This window comes from Astatotilapia calliptera, chromosome 11 (genome assembly GCF_964374335.1).
Source record: "Astatotilapia calliptera chromosome 11, fAstCal68.1, whole genome shotgun sequence".
NCBI lineage: Eukaryota > Metazoa > Chordata > Actinopteri > Cichliformes > Cichlidae > Astatotilapia > Astatotilapia calliptera.
This window is the reverse complement of record NC_137432.1, coordinates 15,533,471-15,556,739: the sequence shown is the minus strand read 5'-3', so window position 1 is coordinate 15,556,739 and position 23,269 is coordinate 15,533,471. Positions and strand designations below refer to the sequence as shown.

At 43.4% G+C, this 23,269-nt stretch overlaps 1 long non-coding RNA gene across 1 annotated transcript; it reads left to right on the top strand.

Annotated features, from left to right (window-relative positions):
- Positions 1-9,298: 9,298 nt before the first annotated feature.
- On the top strand, positions 9,299-21,436 carry LOC145431766 (uncharacterized). The gene is made up of 2 exons (XR_013912062.1): positions 9,299-9,819; positions 19,295-21,436. It is a non-coding gene; the product is annotated as an uncharacterized LOC145431766 (long non-coding RNA).
- Positions 21,437-23,269: the final 1,833 nt, after the last annotated feature.

The following is a 23,269-nucleotide window of genomic DNA, read 5'->3' as shown; positions in this document are numbered from 1 at the left end:
CATAGTTTTCATCAGGATTTTAATACAGAAAATACTTAAACCTTGAGAAAGAAATATTAACCCTTTACTGATACAAGACTGGACTACAGCCAAGCCTCTGACCTCCTCGCTTCCTCTTTAGCTCTGCAGCACACTGTCCAAGTTGGAGGGTCTGATCTATATCTGCCACTAGGGAGCACTATCCCTCTCTAATGGCTGCTAAACGGCCTTCCTCGGGAGGCCAAGGGCCACGTCGCAGACCAAATTGCACTTGCATGTGTAGATTGTCTGCGTTGGTGTGGGGTAAATATACTTAAAACGCACTACGGCGTATATCAGCGCGGCAGCCTTGACTGCAGTTACCACCGGAGAGTATGACTCCTCCGCATTTCCCAGGCAAAAGGCCAAACACATTTACAACACTTCAAGTGTCTGCGACACAAGAACGCCCTCTCCACTGTGAAATATGTAAATATTGCACTAATCAAAGGGTTGTGGAATCGCAAAATGCCACGGAAAGGTTATGACCTGGAGCCTGTGCTAATAAGGGAGAGAGGGAGGAAGTGAAAGAGGGAGGGAGGAAGAGGAGGATAGAAGAGGTGGTGGAGAGAAGGCTGGGGGTGGAGGGGCAGCGGTGGTGGTGGGAGGGTAGAGGAGTGACAGCTACCACAGGCGTTTCTCCTGCCTGAGGAGGACCTTCACATGCTGACCTCTGCCTCCTGCACTCTAAGACTCTGACAGTAATGAATAGGAAGGGGCTGTTTATGCATATCAAATGTTATTTACTCTCCCACAGTCAACTGTATCCACAGAGGATAGAAAGAGAGGAGCGGAAGAAAAAGACAGGATATTCCCAAAGACTGTGGGCTGCCATTAGAACAATGTGGACAAGAATGCAGAGGCCTCTGCAGTGGACTGGGGTTAATCTATCTATCGCAACGAATTACATGACATGGTTTTATGGAGCTTTGGCTCATCTTGCTTTTAAAATGCTACATTGTTCACTGCCTTGATTTTTTTTTTCTTTTCGTGCAGGACTCGAGCTCTTTGACAGCAACGGAGTACCTACGTGAAAACGAGCAGTCGTTGGAGCTCATAAGTAAACTTGACAATGAGCTCCTCTGAAAATCTAGCCCGCGCTATTATTTGTTTCAACTATCTCCTGCTCCACCAAACTAAAGTCTATATCCCGCGACAGAATCAGGGGGATGTTAACATGCATTCTAGTCGTGTAACATATTTTTAAGCAGGATTAATTCTTTTCCACATTGACATGATTGGTCTTAAATAGCACAAACCTTAAAGCCAGAGGGAGGAAAAGCCTGAGCAGAATTATTCAAGGGAATGACGTTCGACGACGAGCTCAAGAAAATAACCTTGAGCATGAACAATGAAGAATCAGCCGCCAGAAAACGTTTGCGTCCCCCCCACCCCCAACCCTCTCCTCCTTCCCCGAGTGTCAGCGCCGTCGGTTTACGGCTCGGCCTCATTTTCCATCACCCCTTTTGAGAATTAAGTTGGATCTTAAGTATGTAAATGAGAACCTATTCCGTGGCCCCCACCCTCTCTTATACGAATCCCAGGACAGACCATGACATTTAACATCGCCTTCACTAATTTGTGCTTAATAGCCAAAAAGTGATTAGAATTAACATTAATGACATTTCATATGTCTCCCCTTCTACATTCATTACCCGTTCCCTGCTGCTGATACTTAACCAGCTAATGCTGGTGGCCGCTTCTTGCAGCTTAAATTTCCTGTTACACTTCTGGCAAAAATCTTTCAGTCGCTCCTTTCTTTCCTTTGCAACAAGACAACAAGGCAGGAGAATTAAAGTAGGGGAGGGAGTGGGTGTTTCAAAGCCTTTAAGTTGGAAATCTGTTCTATCGGTCACACCCTCTTTTCCAATTGACACGAACATCCTAGCAGATTAAGGAGGAGTGTGTGAATGGAAAAGTGGGGAGGGGGGGGCATGTTTTTTTTTTTTTTTTTTTGTGTGTTCCTGCCTGCTCTGTCATCTTCTGCTTCTCTTGTTGAAACAAGTCATATCCAATACCCTTCATCTCTTCTTCTCATTCCTCACCGTACCGTCCTCAAGCAAAGGCAAATCACAGAGGATAACAGGGCCTTAAGAAATACTGGCCTATTGGACATTTCTTTCTTAGATCTGTACATGGAGGAGATTATCATGTGAAAAATGAGCATTGTGTTTGTATCAAACGACAGTCTCCACCAGCCCTCCGCCCTGCGCTCTGGTAATTAGTGAGGGTTTCCAACCTTGCTCAAGGGCGCTGAGCTTTTCCCGTGTGTTTCCTTGCCGAGGTCAACCGATTCTATAGCAAGCATGTTACAAAGGTAATTTGTGGTGATGACGCTTTTGACGGGAGAAAGAAACAAAGAGAGGGGTGCAAAGTGCAAATGAGCAACATAACAATTTTGTGGTATTGTCATTGTAAAAAAAAAAAAAGTAAAAAACTTTTTGATATTTCCCAGGAATGTTTTAAGAACTGAACAGTGCGTCTTAGCTGAGGGCCATTTTACTTATATGCATTTTAAAAAATGTACAAAAATGTACAGCCTATAAAAAAGAGTTTAACTAACTTAATTTGGACTAAAATTTTAAAGAAACAAGTTTACAATTTATTTTGAAAATGTAAATTCCACAATCTGCTTTGTCTTTTTAGAGGATTTTAACTACTGTAACACTCCAGCATGACTTAAATGTAAACCCAAAGTACAATACCAGGGAGGAACTTTTGTTTTTAAATGGAAAAACACCTAAAGAGACAACATTTAAATTTTGGTTTAATTTTCTCCAGGTTTAACAGCTGTAGAAGTTTTTCTCTCTCTAAAAAAAAAAAAGATCAACTGGAGGGCACCTTTTTGTTTACCACTAGAACATGGTTGTGATACAAGGATGGAAGATCGTTAAGGCGGAAAACACAAGGAATGTCATGGACGAAGAAAAAAAGAGGTGGTTGAAAGGGTAAGGAGAGCTGGGGGTGATCATGGGGTAATGGCAGCGGCCTGGCTGCTGACAGACAGGCCAATCTTCCGTCTGGACAGACTCAAGAGAGATGTGTCAGTCTCCGCCGGCACCCCGGGCCAGCCGCACCACCACGTTGCTAAATGTGTATTGGCAAAGTGTCTGTGCCAATGCCATTAGCCAGCAGACTTAAATTCCCCTGTAATTTTCAGTGGTGCTCCTAGTTATTGGCACCTCTGATGGGTCGAGTATTTGAATCCTGGTTCACGCTTAATGGATGACCGGTGGCAATGAACAGGAAGGCGATCAGTTATCACTCCTACAGGACAGATCCACGTGCACACGCGCACGGACATTCCCTCACACTGCTATTACCGACTGTCCCTGAAACCTTCTTAGAAACAAGTAGATCATAATAGATCACGCTCATTGCTTTGTGGTGTGTTGAACAAAAAAATCTAAGTTTTCATTGTGAATTAAATGAAAGTACTTTATTTTCAAGTGTTTTATGATTTATAGCAATGGAAACAATGAAGTCATAGATTCCAGTAATCGTAATGACGGTTCTTTAACAACACAACTGTAATCTCAAGTCCCTTTCATAAAATAAACCAAGATTTAAAAGCAGTTCTTCTAAAATGTCCTGGTGGAAGAGACACAGTTAAGGTCTAAAGATATCATTTCCAGCATTTTTAGAGTAACTTCCATCAAAGGTAAGGACAAGTTTTAACCCCTGTGTGACATTCAGATCGTTCTCCATATTCAGATGTAAAGAATATTCCCCACTCTTGTTGCTGCAGGTGTTTTCCTTTAAATAACTATTTGGAGCCCAAAAAGTGAAATCATCTGATATTCTACCAGAGCCAGACGATGTTAGGAGAAAAGCACAAGAAATGAATTTACGTTTACGTTAATAGCAGCCCTCGACCATTAGTCAACTCAGGATCCCTCATAATCGTACATAAACTACACCTAAAAAAACATTAAAATAAAATTTAAAAAATGTCCACACGCTGATGTATTGCTATGCAGTGTCACATAATAAGGACTAATAGGGGTGTTTTTCCTGCAGAGGAACCAATTTTATAACACAACAACATACTGTAAAGAATATAGGAAATAATGTGCAGTAAAAGCTGTGATTTGTGAGTCCCCATCGAACAGTGCAGCTGCTGGTGTCTGGGCTCTGTCTGTTCTGACACTGGAATATATTTTCTCTTTATCAAAAACCTCAGGAAGGAAAACAAGTGCAAAACATTCGTTTAGAAGTGTTCTGATGGGCATTTTTTGTTATTTTCTCTTCAGGCTTTGATCGGCTAAACACAGCAGATGGCCCGTAACTGTAAAGTGCAGAGAGCAGGGAGACTGTGACAATGCTGATATAGTGTCGTACTTCAAAAAAGGACCAAAAAACTAAAAAGAAATCCTGAATTTAGAGCACAGGGGTGAGAACATGCAGTAACATTTCATGATGATAAACTGGAGATTCCAGCAGGAACACTAAAGTAACTGCATAATAAACTGTAAAGGTTATATTCTACAGAGAACAGCACTGCAATATTTTTACACTAAGAAACCTGTTACGTATCAATAGACCCACGCGTCAAATAACGCTGGCTGCCAGTAATTTACTGTAATTTAACAGGAATCCTTGTATAGCTTTCTTTTGAGACATGAAGTACATTTCTGCTAATAAACCTCCCTGTTATTTACTGGAGTCGTTCTCCATTGTTACATGTTAACTGAATTGAAAGATCTGAGTTTGCCTTCTCATGCTACGGTAGATGTGTCTGAGGCACACAGACACACACATCGGCACCCCTGAAAACAGCCCTAACACACACTTTAACACAACTCATTACTCCAGCAGGACAGGTTTAATGAAGGAGAAAAGACAAGAGACAGAGGCTTTGGAGACATTTTTTGACTTTTAGTGCTGATCTGAGATCAGGTCTTTGCCAATCAAACCTCTCATTAGCTTTATAGGGCAACAAGGACAAACTTGCATGTGGTCTGATTGTGATTAGCATTTAATTTAATTTTTAATTTTTCCACTCAATTCTCCCTGGATCGGGATACAATAAGCGCCAAAAAAATGAGACATTTTTACTTCCTCTTACCATCTGTGACCCAAAAACACATTAAAACTGCTAGAATTTTCATGAGCTAACGATTGTGAAGTTGTTCTGGATTCTTGTGGGATTTGTAGCTTTGAATGTCTCTTTCACAATTTTACAGATCTCCCTCTCTCCCTCGCTCTCTCCCTCCTCTTACTGCTCCCGCTCCCTTCAAGCGACATTGCCCGTAGTGTATCAGGGGAATACGGTCTTCGTCAGCTCAAGACAAACACACGAGTGGAAAAAAACACACACAAAAGTTAAATAACTATATACAGGAGCAATTTAGGTCTGCTGTAATTTGTATATAGTGTTTGACAACCTTGCCGGAGAAGTTTTCACCCCAGAAATGCTAAGTAGTCCCAGCAGGAGTCAGTCAGGAAGAGGAGAGGGAGCTCTTTGCTGTTTAATGTATTCTTCGGCAGCCCAGAGGCCTCCAAAACGCTGCATGTCTTTACGATTCACTGTACACACTCGCGCACACACACACACACACACTCACATATCTGTCGGCAGTCAGACTCTGATGGAACACTGCTAATGGGGCTGTTTTTAATGAGCCAGGAAGAGGAGAGTGACCCTTCGAAGGTGAATATCTCTATTTCTCTCTGTATTTTGCTGTGTGCAAATGTATGCCCGCATGCCATTCACACACACACTTTTGAACGTGCAGGCACACAAGTCCTTGTGAATTTATACCAAGTTGTAGTATTTATCTCTAATTGTTTTTAACTGCCATAATTACTTTCAGCTCTCGGCTCATTCATTCATTCAATCCTCTCATCAGGAGCGAGTGTGCGAGACATCAGAAGGGAGAAATGTGTGTTTTTACGGCTCAAGAGCCTGCATAAATTGTGAGGGTTTGAAAAAAAAAAAGAGCCCTGCAGCAACAGTCCTCCGCAAAGCTGCAGGAGATCCGTCGATTTCCTCAAGTTCCACTTCACGTTGCAAGGGACATATCCATCCCCAGACAACCATTTCACTTTATTTCACTGATTTTATGATCTTTTCCTGCAAAGCAAAGGGGGGAAAAAGGAGAGGGGGAAGAAAGGGAAGCAGTTCTGTGAGTGGCCAAAAGATGGCACACTATGTATGGAGGGGAGAGGGCTGTGATGAGCGTTGCGGCGGCTGTGGTGTCTGTATTTAACCTAGAACCTGGAGAGCGTCTGTGTTTCCTCTGCTGGGACTCTTCTGCTTCTAGGATTCAGGAGGAGGAGGGAGGAAGCAGGAGCAAGGTAGATGAACGGGTGTCATGCCTCTGCTCATGTTGCTCAACAAGCTATCCCGTGGCTGCTTTTTGCACTAAAATGAGGCCGAGGATATATAGCTGTGACATTTTATCTAAGAGCCCCCCGTCTCATTTTGTCTGCAGAACATGCGGAGTTACGGTGCAATCCGAGAACGCGGCTAGAAATAATGGTTATTCTGATGATTTGTGTTTTTTAACATCTCCAAGAGAAAATAAATGCCCTAACTAACCAGGTAGGACATATTGTATTTTATGCGATAATATTTTTGGTCTCTAAAAAAAAGGAGCAGGGGGAAAAAAATGGAAAATAAAAATGAGAGAGGAATGAAAAAGATCATTTCATACATCATCTTTAAACAGATTTGTCATGAAGCATCCTCATTAATCCCAGCAAAATTGTCTTTTTATGGCTGTTGCTGATTTCATTTAATCTTTCTTTCCTCGTGCCTGTGTGGCAGTTTTATGTCTGTACTAAACACTTTCTTCTTACCCAGATATGAATGATTGGAATGGCCCCCCCTCCCCTTCCTTTTTCTTTTTTGGGGGGGGGGGGGGGGGGAGGGGGGGCGCTGTGGGGTTAATTGGGAATCATTACATTATCATTATCACAAAAATACAACAAGTGAAAAAAAAAATGTGGAACTGGCTGTCCTAGAATAGATTATGATTCATGATGTGCCAATATTACAGTTTATGTTCACACATGTAATGAGCACAAGCTGATATGAATGTTTTAAAAATATCAAAAGCACTTTATTTTATCTCTCGCGCCCCATCAAATAGTTATATTATTAACTTTTTGATATTCTACTTTTACATACAACTGTGTGTAAGTTGTGTATGCAAAAGTGGGGATCACACAGCACAGCAGTCTGATCCTTCAGCGTGATTGCATTCGCTCTGTTACTTAACATGGACATGCTCACATACTCATCAAAGGCACACACACACACACACACACAGATACACGCACGCCAATGCTACAAGACCACAGAAAATCAATGTGACAGGTTTCAGTCGTCCCTCAGTGTACACATCCCCACTCAGACTCTCTCCTGACATCTGCTCGATTACCTCCTACAGCCACACACACACACAGACAGAGAGAGAGAGGCGCCCTCCCCATGGCCGCCCTAAGCCCCTCTGAGCCATATGAAATGTAGTTGGTGCAGGAGAAACCAGATACTGCTGGCTGTGTCACATTGCGTTTGCCGCCACCCGTCAGGAGCGGGTCTGTTTGACTGCCAGACGTTATGACAGCGTCAGTCATCCTCCAGCCCAGCAGCAGGCTGTGGGACAGAGAGGAGTAAGTGAAGGAGGAGGAGTGGGGGGGGGGCAGACCTTAATCACCGCAGGCAGACTGGGAAGAGAGCAGTCCTGCCTTTACGAGAAAATGATTTGATTTTGTGTGAAATTGCATAAAAAACATTGTGTTTGCTTTGTTTGGTTTTTGTCTATCTAACATTTGGACAAAGAGAGGAAAAAGGTGATGTAGCTTTCAGCGCTTTGCTTTGCTAGCAAAGGTGGGGTGGTGTAGAGCTCAGCTGATCCAAAGATTTCAAGCAAACGTCCAGTGGCTCTCTGACCTCTTCCATGATCCATGCGTGTGCAGATGCTTGTGTCTCGCTTGTCGATTTGACAGCTGGCAAGTTGATGATTGAGCTACTTATCCTGTCAGACCTGTCAGGTAGACTCACATCTTTATTTAATTTTATGCCTCTCTCTTTCTCAATCTGTCCCTCTCATTATACACACACACACACACACACACACACACACACACACACACACACATATGTATATATATATATATATATATATATATATATATATATATGTATATGTGTATATATATATATATATATATATATATATATATATATATATGTGTATATATATATATACATATACATATATATATGTATATATATATATATATATATATATATATATATATATATATATATGTATATGTATATATGTATATGTATATATTAGTGCTGTCAATAGATTAAAAAAAAAAAACTAACTAATCTCACAATTTTCTGTTATTAATTGCGATTAATCTCAATTACTTTATTAATAGCCTGGCTCCAATTACATTTTTTTATTCTTTATATTTTAAGTAATTATCGTTGTTCACCGAAGTCCAGTGGTCTCCGGTGAGAGCGACATTCCTTACTTGCACAAGCTTGCTGGACTGCTGAGCCCTCTGGTCCCCATACAAAGTGTGCAGTCTCGACACAATGGTTCCTCTCGAGGGCAGATTGTAACACTCATCTCCTGATGCAGCACGAATGACTTCTCTCAGTCCATCATCTTCTACTATGCTAACTGGTCGGCAGTTTTTAGCTATCCAAACAACCAAGGAATTGGTTACCTTTTCTCTCACATTTTTTGTTATTCGTCCACAAGCACCATACTCCTGAAGCGTAGACTGGCGAGGTCCCGTAGAGGTGGATTCAGTTGGGTGTTTTGCTCTCAGGTGATACGCCAGTGATGAACTGCTTCTGTGGTACTTGAATTCAGCGTTGCAAATTGTGCATCTTACTCTCGTTTTGTCCAACAAGCCATCAGGCAACTTCTTAAAGAGAAACTTTCCACCCAAAAGTCCGCCCTCGTCCATGCTTGCGTGTGTTAGCTAGTGTTAGCTAGATAGTAGCATGGTGTCACTTCTTCTTCTTCTTCTAATCATTTCTGTCAGGCCAAACGCCAGCATAGCACACTGTTGCCCCCTCCTCCAGAGGTGCTCATGAATTTAAAGGTCTTAGATTACAGGAAATTAATAAAAAAAACAAAATCAGCGTTAAATTTTTTTAATGCATTAAACATTTCGCGTTGATCTTAACAATTAACGCGATAATTTTGACAGCACTAGTATATATATATATATATATACATGTATGTGTGTGTGTGTGTGTGTGTGTGTGTGTGTGTGTGTGTATGTGTATGTATATATATATATATATTTGCCTAAGCTGCAAGAGTGTGCTGAATATCAAGCCAGAAGGAGCACAGATAACAGCCAGCTACCAACACACATGCATGACAGTCAAGGACACACACACGCACACTCAAAGAAACACAGGTGTACACTCAAACAAACCTGCACCTCATGCCTCCCATATACACAGAAGATGTGACGGCAGTCCGGTTTGTCAGGTCATCTGACAGCACCTGTGAGCTCCCATGTGGCCAGAGAGTTTCTAGACAGCAGGACAGGAGGCCTGGACAGCAGCACCTCACGCCCTCTCCTCATCTCACCCCTCCCTCCACCCCTTGCACACACAAACCTTTCCTAGTCTCACCTCCATCCTCACCCATTGCTTCTCACCGTGCAGGACAGCAACCCTCAGAAGAGCCCGGCAGGATAAGAGGTGATGGACAGGCCATCTCTGGTGTGAACTCTCGCCCTCGCCGGCGAACGTCATGGACAGACAGCTCGCTTTGACGTGAGCCAACAGCAGAAGGAAACAAAGTTGAAGCGGTAATCCTCAAAAATATTTTTTTTGGGTGATGTTTTGTCTTTGCCGCGTCTCCGCGATGTCTTTGCTTTGTGGTTTTGCATGTCAGTCGATGAAAGGGGAGTCTGGTAGGACGTCGGGTTTGTATAGGTGGTCTTCTTCTCTTTGTCTGCTAAGCTGCAGCAATGTGCTCAGATGTTTTCTTTTTTGATCTCAAATGTTAAATACATCACAACATACAAAAACATCTTAGTGTTTGCAAGATAAAGTTTCCCAAGTTAAAGGATGTAAATGATTCGACTGTGACTGTTGCACCTTTACTTTTGCTGCTGTGGGTTTAGCTGTAGTTTACTAAGTTCTGTAAGCTAAATCTATATTCATATTTGGATAATGATATATAAGTACTGTAGGCATCAAAAACATTGACATTAATTAAGAAGAACTCTTTACAACTAACAAATCTGAAACAAGCTGGTAAAAATGTTAGAAATTATCCAATTGAATTTTTAAAAATTGTATTTTGTATTTACTATAAATGGTTAAACAGAAAACTAGTAACTGTAGCTGAGAAAAACCACTGAAATGCATGTCAATACAAACATCAAGCAGAAAAAATGAAAATCTTCAAACAGTGAAGTCCAGCACTCGATTAAAAGCTGATTTCTAACACTTTATAAAACTGCCGAATGCTTGAAATCCAAACATGTGAAAGCAAATGCTTGTATTTGGCACAAGCCCTCACTCAGTGCCGCTGTCAGCCTCCTTCATAGCCATTCTATGTATCACTACCTCAGAAATCAAGGCCTTCTGCTATGAATGATTAATAAACAAACCTATTAACAATGCAGCAGACGTTTCACTAAAGGTTCATTTTCGGAAATACAATCTCCCTTTTGTTAATAATGTCCATTAATCATGCGAGGATGTCACTTAACGCAAGGTTAATGAAACACTGCTAATGCCTGGCTAATCTATCCCCAGTCAGAAAGCTGCTGTAACTGTAATTCCTAACCCTCTAAACTATTTTCCCGGGGATTCTCGCTGCGTGATTGATGGATGCGGGACAGGGGATGTCCATTATTTTTAAGTGGAACACAGAGGCAGAATGTGGGGGTCAGCTGCGGGCCGAACTCAGAAAGCTTTACCTGTCCAAATGGCTAATGAACCACTGACAAGATATATGGGAACACTTTGGGGGAGAATTTAAGTATGACATAACAACTTGATAATGGATTTATTGTGGCACTTGGAACCATTCATTCACAATCAGGCATAATGTTCATGGCCTCCTCCCGTCATAATCCTCCGACCAAGTATCGACGGCAAGTGCGACTTCAGCTAGTGCCGATCGTAGCGTGTGGGTGTGCGCGCGCCTTCTTCTGACTTCCATTTTCCAGCTGTCAGGCCGACCTATTAAACAGAGTATTATTTTTTTATGTCTGTGTGCATTGTGTCTGTGTAAGCAAGGCATGGTGTAAGCACAACATTAGGAGAGATGTTTATTGTAATGTGAGTGTCTGGTGCCAGCTGAGCTGAGCTGCAAGCTGTTTGGAGAAGCGGATGACTGTTTGATTGTTTGATGACAATGTGGGCCTTGCATCTCTCTTCCTTTCGTCTGCGTCTCAGAAGAATGCTGACATTAAATGTTTGATGTTGGCATGCACAACTGATGTACAAATAAAAACCTCACCGGTGAGACATGATTTTTCTTCTTCTTCTTCTTTTTTTTTTAGTCTTCTTGCATTTTTGACAATACATTTGTTGTTTCTGTTGTTTCCACGTTCGATTCAAGTTTTACCTTTCCCCCCCTTTTTAAAAGTTTGGATTGTTTTTATCTCTCGCTCTCTCGTTTTCTTCTTTCTTTTTTTTTCTTCTTCTTTTTCTTCTTAAATCAGAAAGTCGCCAGAAGATTCACTCAGGGGTTGCATATGAATTTAAGAATAACTCTTTTCCACTTGAATACGTCTTGGGTTTTTAATGGGAGGGTTGAAGCTGTGATGCCGGGGAGTGGAGGTGGTGCAGGGAGAGGAGAGGCAGGTCAATATGAGTCCTAATAAAGCGTGAGTTCATTTCCCTGCTGCACTCCCCCCTGGCCACCAGCCGCTCCATATACAAGTCAAATCGGCTTTTTGCCTCCCAAAGCCCAGTGATTTATGACCCGGCTCCATTGACCAGACCAGCTAGTTTTCATTTTTGTTAAATCGCGTGGCCTCTTAAATGAAACTATTGATTTAAAGTCAGCTTACTGAGGATTTAATTTGTATTTGGAAAATTAAAGCAGGTAACGCTTTATAATTTCACACTACACTGGAGTCGAACCAGTTATCCTCTATCCCTCGACCTGGCCTCGATCTACCCAACATCAGCGCATACACCTATCCCCCCCCCCCCCCCCCCAATTTCTCCCTCCATCTGGTTTTCACCGGCCACTTTGTGTGGCCATTAATGAATTTTGGACAAGGAGAAGAGGGATTTATAGTCCCGGGACTCCAGCCTGGACTGTCCCACACGCAGTACCCCTTTTGTTCAGAGGAAATCAGCATTTAGCCGCTGTCTTTGCTCTGAATTTCAGTGACCTTGACTTGCTGTTTTCTCCATTGCACTTTTTTTCTTTTGTACCTCAACTCCATCAAAATCGGGCTACTGAATCCCTTTATCCGCTTATCAAAAGAAGGGGCTTTTTGTGTCACTTTGCTTGTTTGCTGTTTTGTCACCACTGCTCCACTTTTCTGGAAACTTTGTGGGGGGGAAATGATGTATGAAATCACAGGCAGGAAAACAGTGAAAAACATCATCTCACACCGACGACTGCATTCTGGTATTTTCCAAAATGGCACAGGGGGAAGCTGTTTGCTACTCCCCCCTCCATCACGTGTGATTTCTCCGACAACCTTGCCTCCCATTTTTGACAAAACTAGGAAAAATGATGCGCCTCACCTTTTCAAAAATTACACTTCCTGGCCAGAAGAGGAAGCTACAATTATAGCTCCAAAACACGGTGACATATTTGTTGCTCATTGTCCCTCATTTGTGGGGGAGAAGCCATGCTCGCTGCACGCCTGTCTCAGCTTTGTCTCCAGGTCTGTTTCCGCTGTCTCCTCCGCTGACACCGTGGCAGCCAGGCATCCCTCCCCGCTGCCCCGCTCACCTCACCCCCTCTCCCCCGCCCTGCCATAAGCTCCCTCTCCAAGCCCCTCATTAACCCCTCCCTTTTTCCCCTGGCATTGAAAAGGCGCTGTCTTTAAACCTGTCCCCGGCATCTTCAACAGAGTTTTCAATAGTGAGCATGTGGGCGGAGGGGTGGATCCCGTTCACTGTGCCCCCGCACTGACTGTTTTATATTATATTTAGTAATAATAATCACAGTTATCGCGCCTCCTCCTCATCCTTCCTTTTTGTTAAAGCCTCCTGCTAGTGGGGCGGTGGGACGGCATGGCTGTCTCCCCGGCCTCCTCACCTCCAAAAGGGCTTGTGTGTGTCGTTCACCCTCCATAAAGGAGAGGGAGGAGCAGCGGGTGGGGGTGGGAAGCTCTAGGGTGTCATTAACTCCTTTCTTCTCCCCAGGAGGAAACAGCAGTTTGACTACCATGATCCTGACCCCCCCCCCATCCCCATCCAGCACTGCTCCATCCACCCCACCCACCCACACGCACACACAATCCCTTCACCCTTCTTTGCTTCCTTATATCCCCGCGACCCCAAAGCACCCCCACCCCTGGGGCTCTCCATAACTGTTTATTAACACGTCTTTGACTTCAGTAGACTCTTTAAACCGAGCTCACCCCTCCACCCACCACCTTCAGTCAGACGTCACTTGAAGCCTGCGCTTTCCCCTTTCATTATCAGGGACCTGTTAGAGCTCGGGATTGTTAACCTTTTAGCTCAGTCGATGCAGGGGAATTTCACTTCGCTTGTTTTGTCTGTACTTTCTGGGGTGGCAGTCGCGTTGTTTGATGTAGGAATAAAAAAAAAAACGCTCATATTTATTCCTTTATTTTTGCTTCAGGTAACGCAGCAATGTGTCATTTGGGTATAGGTGAAACGGGAAATTCCTGCATAAGCTTATCCGCCTTTAAAATATCAGCCGTTTTAATGACTCCTGTATGTTTTTCTTTTTTTAATGAAAATATCTTAATTTGTAATAACGTACATATGATCATGTGTGATGTTTTTTTAAAGGCAGCACATGGAGAATAATTTGCTGTGTAAAGTGTTTTCAGCAAAAATAAAATGTGCACTAAGTATTGCTACACGCAAATCGCCATAAGAAGCAAAATGATAGCAGACTGTACTGCTGCTGCAGCACTGACTGAAACAGTTTAATCTTTCAACTCTTTACAAGATTCTGATTCATTTTAAGTGAAAAAAGTTTCCCTTTCTTGAAATTTCAGACGCAGTTTTAAGCAAATGAAGTACAGCACATGTGGGTAAACAAAATAAAGTATAAATGTGGGATTAGCTTTGCAAACTTTTTGTAAACATCTCCAGTCAGGAATTGACCACAACTGTCTGTCAGTTCTGGCTTTGATTGCTTAACCGTGACTGTGCTTGGGATGATCCAGGACAGTAGTAACTGACTGACTGCATGAGCGTCCCATTGGGAGCTTCCACAAGGGTCTCTGAGCCGGTCTGCCAAGCCTATATCTCTTGCGCGCTCTCCTCCCATAAACATCACACAGCACTGCTGTCTTTAAAAGGCCCTGAATGACATCTGGGAGTGCAGGAACACTGTGATTAATCGCTAAGTTGATTCTCATGGAAATCACTCCAGATCGACACAGAAAAGAGAGGAGGAGGAGCCAAAAACCGTGTGAAACCAACTCTGGCCAAGTACACAAAGATGATTGCTCGCAAGGGGATTTTTATGTTATTAGGAGGGGTGGATTGCTCTCAGTAGAATGGTCTCAATCTTGTGCCAATGTTTAACTCCATATTTCAAATCTATAGGCTATAAATTGGCTGCTGAATTGGACTGCCTTACATACAGCTTAAAGAAATGGCTTTTAAATAATTTCTTAATCACACGCCAATCTGTAGTATCACAAAGAGGAGTGAGAAAAGTATATTTGTTTGTATTTGAAAGTTCCTTGTATAAGTCATTTTTATAAAATAAAAAATAATAGTAAAATCAACACGTACGCTATGATTGAATGAGCAAGTGGGATTAATGATAAGTGTTGTAAGTGAGGTGTTGTAGCAACAAGCGTTAGGTGGTTAACATAGGATTACACTTGATTTAATGGGGATGCTGGGTACTGAATCAGTGACTCTGATTTCCCACAGGAAAAAACCCTCCATCAATTGTAAATGCTGTGCATGTAGCGGCTTAGGTAATTCATCCGGGTGGGGGATCATTCAAATAAACAGATTCCAATGATAAATGTGGGCTTTGGAAAGACATAGACGAATGCGCATTCTCAGGTGTGTACCACAGTTGAGGAACGGTGGAATTCACAACAGTACCTCTTCATAACAAAGCCTTGGAAAGTTGAGGCTGACACCTCTAAAAATGAATGAAAGTTCAATGGCGTTCTGAATGTTTGTCAGGCGGTGCAGTTTATACTGTTTGGCATAACTGCCTTCCCCAAGCCATAAGTCTATGCCAGCATTAAAAACAAATAGCTGGACAGAAAAAAAAAGCAGGCAAGGAGGAAATTTGCCCGAGTGAGGAATTGATTTTGTCTGGCCCAAGAGAGTACTTCATTCTTGGTCACGGCAGCAGGAGGGCTCCGAGACGTGTTTTACTAACAGGAGAGCAAAGGCACCCATGCAAAACTATTTTTTAACAGCGCCTGGAAAAATCGCCCCACTCCTGTACACCATTTTTTTCCTTCTTTACAGATGACACAATACTTTCCAGTCACTCGTCACCAGGAGCACCTCACGGCCACTTTTCAGATTTAGAGCTGCAGTAATGCAACATGGCATCTCTTCCTTTGCAAACCGGTGACACTTCATGCGCTGAGCTGCACATGTCTACCTGAGTACTCCCCCACTCCTCCCCAATATGTTTTGTTCTTAGATATTTTCTCAAACAGGCTATAGATTTTGATCCCAAACGATTATAGTGAATGACAATATAATTCACCCCCGTATAACCGAATATCTCCTTTCATACTCTATGAAAACACAGGGTACTGATACAGTGTACGCTCCGGCTGTCACCAGTTTCTGTCCACCTCAGCAGAAGCGGCTGGTTTTATAGGGCTGGTAAGTAGCGGAAAATGTGAATAAGCGAATTTGGAAAGCCTGACTCTCCTCTGCAGTGCTAATTTAGTATGAGAGCTAAGTGGCTCATTTTTATGTGAACACCATTGTGTTCCTAACTGTGCAGCAAACAATCGCTGTTCCAAGGCAAAGAAAGACACAATGTGAACAATGGAACAATGAGGGATTTTTTTTTTTTCTTCTCTGTTGCTGCCTGGAGGAAAAAAAAAACAAAAAACCCCCCGATCCCTACAAAACAAATACAATAAAAAAAACCTTGCCTGGTATAATTGTTTTCTAAGGCTGTGATTTGGATATGTTAAGTGTTATTTTTTCAGGGGAGGAGACGGGATGTGAACCCAAAGTGTGTGTGTGTGTCTTTTGCACGCCAGGACGTGGGGGTCGCGTACACGTGAAAACACACAGGTGCATGTATACATGGCGAGCATCAGCCGGCGCCGCCTGTTGTCGTGTGTTTTAGTGTGTATGTTGACAGGGATCAGCGATGGGTGTTAAAACATTTCAGGCCCCTGCTCTCCCCACAGCCATAGCATTGACAGTGTGAGACCTGCCACTGAGCAGCCTAACCTGACACTATCTATCACTGGGAGCATGCAAGAGTCAATGCTACACTGCACACACCGACACACAATCTCCCTCACTGTCTCCTGCACTCTGTCTCACTTCCGCTCCTTGGCTATTATATTCCTTCTCTCCGTATTTATGTATGTCTCTTTGTCCCTCTGCTTCTGCTCCTCCGAAAGATGCTGAAATACACACAGACACACGAAACACGGGATTCTTGGAAGTCTCGCGCACATGTCATCAATCAAAATGATCATATCAGTCTCGCGCGCAAAGTCGTATTTATTGCGCGGAGTGATGATACAATAGATTTCATCCTCCCTCGTGCTCCGTTCGGTAACACATTATCAGCCGGTCTATAAAACTTTGTGTGCGTCTGCCTCTCAGTGCCTCCCACCAAACACTTCACTCTTTCCAAAAAACCTTCCCCCGGGGCGGCTCGTATAGGGCCTACATCTGTTTGTGATATACGCCGTAATACAACACCTCGCCCACACGCTACAATGTCACAGATTCACAGCACGACAAGGAATTGACATGGTGTACTTTCCCAGAAGGTCTTGCTCTTAAGGGCTGCGTCCAGCCCCCCCACAACTCCGGCCCAACTCCATCGCCTCCTCCTTCAGATTCTTACCCCAGCAACATGGACAGCCCATAATAGCAGACATGAATCTGTGTCTCCCCTTGCTCCAAACAGATGCTGGCTGTCCATAAATCAAATGCCTCCATTTTGTTGAGGAGAACAAAAAGCGTTGCTTCCGTGGGCCTGGTAATAATCCCTGTGCCCCATGTTGTGTTTTGTCTCTGGGCCGGCTCTCGTCTCCCCTCTCCTCTGTCACACTCCGGCTTCTCCACATGCATTACAATAGGGGCAGCCAGGTGATGAATATTTGTGTCTGGCCTGCCGTTAAGATTTCATTAATCACCCCAAGACTTGAGAGCAAAGCAGCATACCTGGCCAGCCAGCAGGCAGCGGGCCTCCGTATACAACCTCCTGGGGACGAAACACAGCCATGTTGTGTTATGTTATGGCAAGGCTTATTTGTTGTATTTGTCTCTTCTCTCTTTTCTGTCGCACTGTTTACACGGTTCCAAGTAACACCGTGTCTCCGAAAAGAATGAATTTGCTGAAAGGAGCAAAAAAGAAAAGTTTTTACTGTCCAGTAGCATAAAACAACCATGATATGCCAGCAGGGGCTTGTTATGTGTGTTGATCAATACCAACTGACTCGACAATTATTTGACCAGCTGAGGAAATTTCTGGCTTACGCAACCCCATACTTACAGATGTGTATCGATGGAAGACAGTGCTACATAGAAATGAGCCGAGCGCCAGTTCATTTCAACTGGAAAAGTTTGACAAAGGCTCATTCTGAAGTCAAAACCAAACCTGACAGCGCAGCAAACATAATCTAAAATTAGAATATTTCCTGTCCCCTAGTCAGGTTAGTCAGAGACTGGTGGAAATATGGTGTTATTGTTTGGGTCATTTAGAGGCCGCAGTGACTACTAGACGGGGAAAGCTGGGATTATTCTAACAATGAAAAGAAAATAAATTCGGCTTCAGGTTGCAGACAAAAAAACAGACAAAGGTTAAAGGTCATTATTACTTAAACAATCCAAGCACCATCTTCTTAAGGGTTCCCTTTGGTGTAATCATGTCAGCTGCATGCCTCTAGGGATGGCAATGCCAGTGTGTCAGTTGGTTCAACAACTGTTTCAAGTGCCATGATATCCACGGTCCTCAGAGCGCAAATCCCAGTGACTTTAGTCGACAGTGACATTTTTGTGAAACTCATAATTTTGAAACAAATACATTTGTTGATGTGAATTAATTGCAGATACGTAACCTCCTCAGAATTAATGTTATAATGTCATTGACTTCCTAATATTTCATGTGTTCCCAGAAGCTCCAAATCACAACAACAGTCACCTCAATGCACTTTATAGTGTAAGATAAAGAATCTACATTAATACAGAGAAAAACCCAATAATCAAAAGACTTCCTTGAGCAATCACTTGGTGACAGTGGGAAGGAAAAACTCTCTTTTAACAGTTTTGGTAGAGCTAGGCTTCGGGAGCAGAAGCCATCTGTCACTACCAGTTGGGGGTGAGGGCACGACCAAGTAAGTATTTCTTACCAAATACTTACAAAACCATCAGTTTGAACTGTTTCCATTAGACTTAGCTGTACTCTGTTCAGTGCTAATTAATAACGACTGTGATGCCAAGTTCTTGAACTAGAAATGATGAACAGGGTAAACATGATACCTGTTAATCCTGTTATGTTTGAAGTTAGGTCAAAGCGCCGCTGTTCCTCACTGAATGCGTGCGGCTCTGACTCAATCATCTTAACAGTTTTTCTATCATTATGATGTTGCTCAACAGTCAGGACCATTATCGTTTCGTTCCCCTGTATCAGAAATCAGACAAAGCTCAAATGTTTTTATTCTCTCCCCACCAATACCGCAAATGTTCATGTCAACAGCTTAACCCGACGGACACCTTTCCCAAAATGTGACTCTAGGCACACAACACAACCGCTGTTTCCCCCGCTCTCCACCTTCTTCTCTTGCTTTGTTACATCTTCCCTTCTTTTATGACACTGGTGAGGGAGTAACAGATGGAGAGACAGAGTGCAGGGATGATGAGGACGTAAAATGTACAACGTTTACTCATTCGCTTCTTTATTGTCTTTCGCTGCAGGAGAGGAGTGAGGGAGTGAACGGAAAACAAACCAGTGGGTACAAGGACACGGGCCTCCCGAGCCTCATTCACCAACCGATCGGCCTTGATAGGATCCACCAGCTGCCAAGGATACACAGACTCCCGCTCTTTATCTTCTCTCTCGCCCTGCCTCTCTCTATCCACCCTTTGCCTCCCCACCTGTTTTCTCACTGTCAGTCAGTTTTTACTCTCTTTTGCCTGTCTATTTGCCCCCCTCCCACCCCCCTCCCTTTACTGCCCTCCCTTCTTTTCTTCCTGTCTGTAATGCAGACCGGTGATGGATAGACATGTGCCGGCGTACAGAGGAACCTATTTGGACTGGTGTGTCAGCCCATCTTTATCAAATGTTGCAGGGGTATATTCTCTTGCTATGCTTCATTACTCTGGAATGGCGGGCCCTGAAATGTTTGACTGCTCTGTCTTCTCCCCTCAGACCCCCTTCCCTCCCCCTCTCCCCCTCTCATTTAGTGACTGTGAGCTGTAGTATTGGAGCTCTGAAGTGAGTGTGAGCATTGCTGTCCTCTCTCCACTGGCTGGTCGAGGGAACACAGCGATGCCTCAGGGGGTAGATATCGATTCCATTGCATGGCTGAGGCGCTAACAAAGCCCCTCCCCTGCCTGCCCATTCTCATGACAACCAGCTGCCACAGTGCTCCGCCATTGGTCGAGCCTTAGCGGTGCCTGTGCCAATCAAACAGCCACTGACAGCTCCTATTTAAGCATGACCTCAGGATGACATCACTGGAAAGGCATTAAAGTAATAAAGGGCTTGGTCGTACAATACACTAAAGGGCAGCGCAAGATAAAGGCTCATCAATCAAAGCAAACAGAATCCAAATTTCAGTGTTTCTTTCGCTCTTAGTTGGCGCTCTCTCGCACAGTGGCATGACTCGGACAAACTTTTCCCCTTGCAGCCCATCTGTTCTGCTATAATATTCTCACTATATCTGCACTGCACACCTTGCGGGTAAAATCGAGACTGAATGCGTGCATGTGTGGATGAAGGTATATCATCTCACAGGAAGTGGGGATCAATAGTAAATCCTCCTGAGCTGGAGCTATTTCTCCAGAGAGGTGGGGACTCTAAGCCAAATCAATGAGGAGCACAGAGAGCTTCTTGGACTTGATGGAAGTTGTTGGAGTGATGGGAATCTGGCCAGGGCGGAAATTTAGCACCTATCATAACAGTTGTGGGGGGAAGACACTTGTCCAATGTCAAAGAGATCTCCAACTTTAGGTGGAGTTCCAAAACAGAAACGACTCCCCCATAGGTCATCGTTAGATCAGCTGCTGCTAGGTCTCCCTTGTTATCGGCAACGTTATTTCAAAGAATGACAACCGCGTATCAACCAGGTCGGAGCCAAACTGGAGGGCAGCCAGTTCAACTGTTGATTTGTTGAAGCTCTCTCCGAGGCCAGTGGAGCCTGCGTTCTTCCACCAGCGCCATTTGGACCTGACTGGCCTTTCCCCAAATAGCCCGTTTTGTCCTATAATCCATGACAGGGGATGGGGGCACTATGGGATCAAAGGGAACGCGTGGAACCCTAAAGAAGCCATAACTCTGGGGTTTAATTGTATTTCGAGTAAATGTCAGAGCACCCCAGACGTCTGGGAATCATCTGCCTCCCTTTAATACCAGTTATTGTCATTCTATCAAACAAAATCACATTTGAACCAAAATATTTGGAGAAGTAGCATGTGGGAGATTCGCTCCATGCAGAGCACTAAATTAGAGGATAAATGTAAACGGGGAGCTGCTTTATGACACACACTGTAAACATGCTGTAAATTGGATTGTCATTGGTTCATTTCTTTAAAAAGCTACGGAGAAATGTGTCCTGGATGTCGAAGGCAGAAGTCATGTTGATCATCTGCAGCAGGATTGCTTTATAACTAGAGTGAAACAGAGTGGCTCATGTGTCTGTGATAATTAGGACTATACTCTGTTTTGCATAATCACCCGGAAAGATAAAAGTTGAGATGAAGCATTATCAAAACAATGGTAACTGCACAGGAGGACGTTATCAATATATCTGTTTCACATCCTGGGTTCTCTCTCATATTTTGACAACCTATATAACACGTTTAACCTTCGGTGTCTGTTTCTCAAAATGAAATTGCGCTGTGGAAAAAAAAGAAAAAATGGAAAAGAAAGACTCATATTACCGTGAAAAAAGATGGCTTTTCTCTGGAACAATAAGCAGTCCTTGAACTCCACGTCATTAAAGTGAACGCCATCATTTCCTTTCATTAAGATGACTGTGTGCAGACACATATTGCAGTTGGAAGGCGAAGCTGCGGCAGGAGACTCATTTAAAAACCGCCCTAATCTGGAAAATGATTCTAATGTTTCTCAAATGTTATATCCTCCCAACCTAGTATGTGAAACACTTAAGAGAGCCGTGAGATTCTGAGGCGTTTAAACGAGTCTCTCCTTAAAAAATGTACCCTGAGAGCTGCTTTTCCTGCTTTCACATATATTGCCAATATTTTTGACGATAAATACTGAAAAAACTGAATAAAATTCATATCCTTTCCCTCAGCCGGAGATTATGGTTATCTCATGCAAAAGAAAAAAGCGGGCCTCTCATAAATTGTGAGCCTCTGTTGCGTCTTTCTGTTGATGTCAAAGTGTAGAAATAGCCATGCCCTCTTCTGTCCTCATTTGACTCAACGGGTGTGAAACAGTCCCTCATATCCTTGTCTTGTCCAGAGATGAAATGACTTTAAGACTGTGCAGCGTTGCCACAGGCAGGTCGGCTGAATGGCTATTTCAGGAGAAATGGACATGGACATAAATATCCTTGCAGGGTGCTTTGTAATAAAAAAAGAAAAAAACCTCACAATGTTATGGAATGCAGTCAAACATAAAGATAGAAAAAAGAAAGAAAGAGAGAAAGAAGAGAGGAGTGGGTGTGGGTAGAGGGTGGGGGGGCGAGGGGAAATATCCATCAAATTAACACATCAGTGGCTTTGATTGTAATCTGTCTGCCCTGGCTCTTGCTCTGCCACGCTAGACAAGCAGCCAAACGTGATTTATCAATGCAAAGCTAATGGCATCAATATGAATCTAACTAAAAATCAATATTTCATTACCAAATTGTTAGCAAGAATGAAGAAAAATGGCCGCGGCCGGAGCGTTCTCCAGGGTAGGAGCATCTGGAGTTCAATGTGACAAGATGAGCGATGCGTGACTCGGGGCTCGAGGAAGGACACGGCGAGGACAGGACTCAGTCTAGGCACACTTTGAACTCTCTCTCCTTCTCTTTCTCCCCTCCTCCTTGTTTCAGTCGCTCCAACAATGTTCCCTCCACTTTATTATGTTTTCGCTGTTCACTTCCTCCCCACCCCACCCCGTCTCTTTCCTTCTTTCATATCTTTATCACACCGTTTCCTCTATCAATCTCCCCTCGTGTGTCAGCGGAGGACCACACAGTGTTTCACATTCCTCCTCAATTAATGACCAACTCGAACATGGAGCCACTCAATCTCCCCCCGCCACCTCACCCCACCCCTCCTGTTAACACACACTCGCACTCTCTCACACACACACACCATTTCAATTATTTTTGCCTCCTTTGAAGACAAGTCAGCATTTTTTTATCTATTCCCCTTCGCCTTCAGTCTCTCTCTACCTCTCTCCCTCCCAGTGGATATATCTCCCAAGGCTCATCACACGTTCTCCTAACCAGCGCTGCATGGCTTCTCCTGTAATGAGCGTGAGAGAGAAAGTGCAAGAAAGAGTATGAGAAAGAGCGTAAGACAGAGAGAAGAAGAAGAAGAGGAAGAAGAGAGGGAGAGGCTAGGTTGATGGGTAAGACACCTACCACTGGACTAGATCACACCTCCCTCAGATGTGACCTTCACTTTATTTATATTCTAGTTTTTAGTAACGAGTATTTATTAGGGAGGGCCTGTGATTGTGGAGCACTGTCAGGTAAGTAATGATGCACC